The 7,847-nt window shown below is 36.1% G+C and overlaps 1 protein-coding gene across 2 annotated transcripts in view; it reads right to left on the bottom strand.

The window, feature by feature from the left end:
* Positions 1 to 4,969: 4,969 nt before the first annotated feature.
* Positions 4,970 to 7,847, bottom strand: part of LOC108403881 (SLIT-ROBO Rho GTPase-activating protein 2B-like) — a 114,056-nt gene continuing 111,178 nt past the window's right edge. For both annotated transcript variants that reach the window (XM_073231081.1, XM_073231077.1), the window contains one exon: positions 4,970 to 7,354. The gene's annotated coding sequence lies outside the window, so the exon portion shown is untranslated. The remainder of the gene's footprint in view (positions 7,355 to 7,847) is intronic.

Raw genomic sequence — 7,847 nt, 5'->3', positions numbered from 1 at the left:
TGAAGTTTGCTTTTGGTACAAAAACTCAGTTACCTGAGGTAATTGGATCATTTCCCTCTCGCTCCAACCCCAAGCCAGTATCTTCTTTTTTAAAATAATGTACATGTAGATATGACTCAGAATAAATTCTGTATTAAAATTTAATTTCTGCCTCTATGGTTCTCAAGCTGACCCAAGGAGCTTTTCTTTCTGTCCGCTATATATATAAATGGTATTTACTGTATGGGAAATTAAAACTGAGACATTTAAAAAATATTTATAAATTCAGTTAAAAATAAATATGAAGGCATTTTTGTTGAAAAATAGCCATGTGTACCAAAACCAATTTAGTAAGGAAAGTGGCATCCTTCCATACTTGGGAATCTCTTCAGTGCCTGCCTTAATAGAAGACAGCTGGATTCTTACCTGCTTCTGCATCTAATTTGTTGAACTGTCACACCTATTAGTAAACTCCACTCCTAGTCTTGAGTGAGAGTGAGAGTGAAAAGGGAGAGTAACACGATAGCATTTGGTGAGAATAATTTTGACCCCAGTGTGTCCCTTCAAAGGGTCGTGGAGTTCCCCAGGGTTCGCAGGCCACTTTGAGAACTGCTGGTGCAGACTATAAAGAACATAACTTTACATTATTATCATAGGAATGTTAAGGAATGCGTGATAGGAGTACTCTCCCTAGATTTTAGATGTAAGTCTCAACCCACATGTGTAGGATAGGATTTAATTAATAATATAGTTACACTTAATAACCAAAAGACATATAGCTTGCATTTTATATAACCTGCTTAAACTTTATATAGCCTTAGACACATATCTAAAAGTCTATTTAATCTTACACACTTAAAGTAAAAATCATAGCCCACACGCTTAACCCACATGCTGTCTTATGCCATTTTCTGTTTAGCACCTAGCACGTAGCTTACATGAATTACTAATCACAATAGACTAGGGGAAAGTTAAAAATTAAATGTTAAATGGCTACTAGTAGAAGAAATAATGATATTTACTTAAGGGTAATAAGCTGAAATTATGTAAACTGTCAGAAAAAGGATTGTATTATTCATGATTAAAAAATGTTTAACATTATGTAAACCTTAAAAAGACATTATAACAAAGACCCTGCGGCTTGACATCAGGAGATGTTACAACTTTAATTGGGTGTTCCATCTCCTCATTCATCTCACTTGCCGATGCTGTCCTTTCCTTCGTGATCCACACCTCAGCTGGAGCTAGACTCCGGCAAGTGGCGCCCATGGTGAGGCACGAAGGTAAGCTCTTTATACTATGGTATTTGCAGGGACAGATAGGACTCTGTTCAGGGTGCTCGAGACCCCTCTGTGAAGGAAGGCAGGGTGAGAAAGGGCAGATATGTTAGAACTTTGAGAAGCAATGGGCCATACTGAGTCTAAAGAAAGAGGACTCTTTATCGAAGTTTTAATGCATATGCTTGTATGTAGAAGTATAAAAGTCACCAATAGACAATTAGCAAAATTCTTACATTTTGTCCAGGAATGTTGTCCTTGGTTTCTTGACCAAGGCACAGTGAGTCTCGCAACCTGGCAGAAGGTTGGAGAAGAGAAAAGGGAATATTATGCCAGCCATGGACCTGAGAAGGTCCCTACAATGCCTTTGCATTGTGGAATTTAATCAAAGAGGTTTTAAAACCTAAACAGCAGGTAGAGACCCTCCCATAAAAACCATCCAACTCTAGGTCTCAAGAGGAAGGCAACAGGCAGAAAACAAAAGGTAATAGGAAAGGATATGGCACTAATGAAATAAAAGACAAAAAGGAAGATCCCCTTGGGGAAGCTGATGAGGATACATTTAGGTACCAAAAAGGAGAAACAAACAACACCTAAAGTCATGCTGGCATCAGCTCCTCCAGATGATGATAATATTCCTGACCCACAGATCAGGCAGATTTGGAGGAGGAAGCTGCCAAACATCTTAATGAGAATTATCCACCTAAATTAATTGCCCCTACTTTAAAGAAAAACCCTTCCTCCAAGAATCCCTTTGTAAGACCTTCTGAGTCTACTCCTATTAGTAAAACTCAGAGACCACCACCGTTCCAGCCTCCTCCTCCCAGATTTGATCAAACGACTCCTACCGCAGTAAGGGCTGCCTTAAAGCAAGCAGAACAAGAAGGAAACATAGAATTTGTGTGTTACCTAATTATTTTTGGAGGAGAATTTAACAATGAAAGCATCTCCTGGGAGCCCATCCCATATAAATTATTTAAAAAATTAAAGGTTGCCTGCAAAAACCATGGTCTCTTAGCACCTTACATTTTGACATTAGTTGAGGCCCTATCCGGTAGATGGATACAGCGCTCCTCACTGTAGCAAAACTTCAAGTGATGCTGGCCTCTGCTCCCCTTTATGGTGAAAGATTAACTCCATGAAAGAATGAAATTTAGGAGAAAATGCAGCCCAATATAATCCTTTTAGAACAGGTGCTGCTCAACTAGTTAAAAAGCCTCCAGATTCCAAAATATCTATAATCAAGCAAACTAAAAAGAAAGAAGGCAATTAAATATTAGTAACTCAAGTCTTTGTGTCAGTTTGTCTGTCTGTGTATATGTTCTTTTGTGAAGTGTTGCTAATTGTAGTCATTGCATCTTAATCTGTATGTTTATGTGTCTAAGTGTGTAAATAAAAAATATATATTTTTAACCTCCAGGTGGTATTAATAACAATTGATTTAAAGACAAGTGCTTGTAAAAGTTGGGCATTCTAAAACTTTCAGAAAATTCTAATAAAAGATATTAAGCATGAATGCTAATTTAAGTTAAACTGAAACAGACATGTCCTTATGGTCATCAGCTGCCTAAGGTCATTGAAGCTAATTTATGTGTTAAATCTTTCAAGAAAAAATGCTTAAAGAGAGGCTTAACCTTGTCTATTGTTTTGGTAAAAGTTTTGTGAGTAATCTAGCATAGTTGTTAAGAATAAGTAAACTAAGTGTAGCAGGTAAACATCTTAATAATTGTGTGTTACAGTGTGCATACCTACAAACAGCAATAGAAATTTTGTGGAAAAATTAATATGGTCATACTATATAAAATTAAAGCAAATGAGTCTTGATATCAGGTACACAGCAAAATTAAAATTTTGTTCTTAGCTATAAGGACAAAGTTTGTTTTAATTATTAGTCTGCTTTAATGTTAAAAAAATTGCAAAAAGTTTTTAATTGTTTTATCAAAGTAGTTTCTCATGCTTAAAATTTCAATAAATTATCTAAGTACTTAAAATAAGATCTTAATATTAAAAGGACTAAAAGCTAAATTTTACTAATAACTGTGTAGCCTTTTGTATTTGCCTTTAAAATCTTTTATTGCCATTCTAGTTAAATAGATAAGTATTGTTTCATAGTAGCATAATTTTATTTAGGCTGTTTAGGCAAGTGCCTTAATATTTTTCTGACAGCTTACCAAAATCAGATTTTAAGAAAGTGCTTTTACCTCTAGTTAACTGTGATATTTTCCAGAGGGCCCCTGGAACATGTCAGAGGAATTTTCTTTCTTATTGAAAAAATATTTGGCTAATTTGGCTTATTTATCTAATATATACTTAACTGGAAAACACTATCAAAGAAGATAATGCTAAACCTTATAACTAAATGTTTTATGTTACAAAAGTATCCAAATTTTCTTATGTCAAATGTCCTATAGTAAGCTCTTATCAAATCTTTAAACATCATCATTTATAAGTTTGCTGTCATTTATAGTCACTAATTATTTCTAAATTAGTAAAGAAATAGATTTTAGCAGAACAGGTATTGGTTACATAAGATTAAGTAAACTAAAGAAAATGATTTTGTGGCTTTTTGTCTTCAATTAATTCCAAACCTTTAGCAAAATAAAAACACCTACTTACAGGGCAATAGAAAGAGCCTGATATTTTAATAACCTGTGGGAAAGGATATGCTTGTATTTTTAAACAGGACCCAGATACACCCGTGTGGGTACCAAACTCATCAGACAAGTCTCAACCACCACCTACTCCCCCACACAACTTCCTGAGATGAAGTGAAAGTCCCTGCCCAAGAAAAACCTTGAAGAACTTCTAGCACAGCATTTATAGAACCTCGCTCTGCAAGATTCCTGAAAAGCTCGCCAGTCGTGACCAAGTTTTCCCTCCCGCAGCAGCAGCCATTAGCAAGATCAACTCCAGGAAGTGATCCTCTGACCTGAGACCAAATAAAGAAGCTGATGGAGAAAGCTGAAGCTGTAGATCGCCTTCAGGGTTTGCCTATTACTCATAAAACTCTGTTTATTGTTATGCTTAGGTCCCACCCACATTAACTATATCTCTCAATGAAAAATCTTTCCTACAGTCTGAATTATGGCGAGTTGTAGCTTCTGTCAGACCAGTAACACTGCATAGACCCACAAAAAAAGCTGTTTATCAATTTCAAGCCTGTTTGTTAACTTTATATGCCTTTTTGCTATTTCAAAATTATAGATCTATAAATATTAGCAAAATTATAGATAAATTCATTATAAATTGTAATAATTGTACTCTACTTGTATTTTTGTAAAACCTAATGCAAAAGTCATTTTTATTGTGCACCATCCCCCATATTTGATAATTTCTGTTGCTTTAAATTCTATGTAGTTTAATGATATGGGCTACAAGCACTTTGTGGTACCAGCACTCTCTTACTTTGGGAAAGCATTTTGTGGCAACTTTCATTCTTGATATTGCTGCACTCATTACCTTAGCAACTTCCCTTTCTTTTTCAGCTGTAGCCCTAGCACAAGAGACCCACACTGCCGCTTACTGATTAGTTGTCTAAAAATGTATCATTGGCTTTAGCCACTCAAAAGTTTATTGATCAAAAATTAAAGTCTAAAGTTAATGCCCTTAAAGAGACCCTATTTATGGTCCTACTGTTTTTATGCTTGTACATCAGCCTTCTTATGTTATTCTTCCTGTAGTTTTAAAAGAGCCCTAGTAAAATGATCCAGAAATACAAGTTCTTCAGTTTATTAATCATGTTTTAAGCCACCCAAAGCAGTTTGTAGCTGCCTTAATATTAGGAATCACTGCATTAATTACACTCATCAGCTCATTTGCATTATCCACTACTGCTTTAGTACAAGAAATCCACACACCCAACCATGTAGACACTTTAAGCAAAAATGTTTCAATAGCTTTATATTTACAAAAGCAGATTAATTTAAAACTTGAGGCATGAATTAATGTTTTAGAAAAAACCCTGCTGTATGTAGAAAATCAAGTCCAAAATTTAAAAATCCGCTTGATCACCAAATGTTACAGTCAGTATAATAAATTTGCATGACTCCCTACTTACAGAATTCCACTGAAACTTCTTGGGACAGTGTGAAAAATCATTTATTAGGTATTTGTGATAATTCTAATACTTCTTTAAATATGGCCAATTTACACAAAAAGATAAGAGCTATTAGTGAAACTCATGTATCCTCAGTCACCGCTCCTAAAGTTGCTAATTCTTTCCTGGCTACCCTGTGACCATATACTACCCATACTGCTTGGTTTCCCTTTTTTATAAATTTCAGAATGTCAGCATTAATTATACTCTCCCTTCTCCTCCTTTTCCCAGTCTTCATCCAACTGCTGAGCACAAGAATATGAATAACCCATTTGAAATTGAAGATGCTTCAATTAGCTGCAAAAAATAAAAAAGGGGGAGATGGCGCAGGCCCCTCATAGCTGGCCCCTGCTAATTCCCGCACTTATTTTTGCAGTTATGATGTTGGTGATTGGGCTCATATATGGGAAATCTTATGTACTTAAGATTTATTCATCTTTAGTAAATAACATAACCCAAAATATTGACCAAAGCAGCAATTCTGGAAATGAAAGCAGTGTTATGGGACCAACTGTTCCAGGCATACTGCCGCAAATAAGTGAGGCAGAAGAGCCCGGGCCTCTCTTAAAACTAGATGCAGTTTGTCCTCCCCTTTGTAACAATTCAAACATGACTAACTGGGATTTCTTTAGAATATTGGCAGAGAAGGAGTTATAGGAACCTAGGCCATGGAAAAACCCATTCTCCCAAGAAACTTATATGAAACAGCAAAGTAAAAAGATTAATAGTCCCCACTGCCCAGGGCCCCCCTTATGTTGCTTATAATATTAGAAGACACCTCTGATAACCCCCTCATAGAAAGAATTTATGAGCAAAATAAAATTTATATTTACAAATATCCCATATATAAAAGTTTATGACAAATTTATAAAATATTAGTATATTAATAGTAAGGTAATAAGAGCAGATTTAGTGTTATTATATAAAGGATAAAGAGGTCTGCAAGGCCCTGGTGCCTGTAGATGCAGGAGGAAAGGTGTAAACATATGAAATTCTGGAATGAATATTATAAAAGAATAAGGTGTTTTTATTGTATTCATATGAATGTTAAGGAATGGGTGACAGGAGTACCATCCCTAGATTTTAGATGTAAGTCTCAACTCACATGTGTAGGATAGGATTTAATTAATAATATAGCTACACTTAATAACCAAAAGACATATAGCTTGCATTTTATATAACCTGATTAAACTTTACATAGCCTTAGACACACACCTTAGACACATATCTAAAAGACTATATAATCTTACACACTTAAAGTAAAAATCATAGCCCACACGCTTAACCCACACGCTGCCTTATGCCATTTTCTGTTTAGCACCTAGCACATAGCTTACATGAATTACTAATCACAATAGACTAGGGGAAAGTTAAAAATTAAATGTTAAATGGCTACTATAAGAAGAAATAATGATATTTAATTAAGGGTAATAAGCTGAAATTCTGTAACTGACAGAAAAAGGATTGTATTATTCATAATTTTAAAAAATGTTCAACATTATGTAAACCATAAAAAGATACAAAAATAAAGACCCTGCTGCTTGATGTCAGATGTTACAACTTTAATTGGGTGTTTCATCTCCTCACTGATCTCACTCGTTGATGCTGTCCTTTCCTTCATGACCCACATGTCAGCTGGAGCTGGACTCCGGCACCGAGCCCATTCCAAATATGATGTACAAACACAGATGTGTTCTGAGGCATGCTGGCCACAGGGAAGGCAAAGGGTGTGCTCTGGCCAGCTGCACATAGGGAGTTTGGATTCAGCCCTCCCCACAAAGGGTTCCTGAGACCAGTTGTCCCACTCTGTCCTGAACCAAGCTGAATGTCCAAGTGGTGGAGCTGCTGTGGGGGGTAGCCATGCGCATCCTAAAGCCCCCACTGCCAGTGGGACCTGCTAATACCCTGGACGTGAAGGGCACTGAGATGGTGCTGCCAAACCATGTTGTACTGGTCCCACTGCTGGTTGTCAGGGTCACTGCTGCAAAGGCCGAGGTGATGGCTGCAAAAGAGGAGGAAACATGGATCATTGTCTAACCCCATACAAAAAAGTAAATTTGAAATGGATAAGAGACCTGAATGTAAGTCACGAAACCATAAAACTCTTAGACAAAAACAGGCAAAAATCTCTTGGACATAAACATGAGTGAATTCTTCATTAATGTATCTCCCCAGGCAAGGGAAACAAAAGCAAAAATGAACAAGTGGGACTATACCAAGCTTAAAAGCTTCTGTACAGTAAAGAACACCAACAACATAAGAAAAGGACATCCTACAGTATGGGAGAATATATTCATAAATGACAGATCTGATAAAGAGTTGACATCCAAAATATATAATGAGCTAACACAGCTCAACAAACAAAAAGTAAATCCAATTAAAAAATGGGCAGGGGAGCTGAACAGACAGTTCTCCAAAGAAGAAAATCCGATGGCTAATAGACAAATGAAGATATGCGCCACATCGATTGTCATCAGAGAAATGCAAATTAAAAC

This window comes from Manis javanica, chromosome 1, assembly GCF_040802235.1.
Source record: "Manis javanica isolate MJ-LG chromosome 1, MJ_LKY, whole genome shotgun sequence".
NCBI classification, from domain to species: domain Eukaryota; kingdom Metazoa; phylum Chordata; class Mammalia; order Pholidota; family Manidae; genus Manis; species Manis javanica.
The sequence above is the reverse complement of the archived record's forward strand: the minus strand, read 5'-3'. Positions and strand labels throughout refer to the sequence as shown.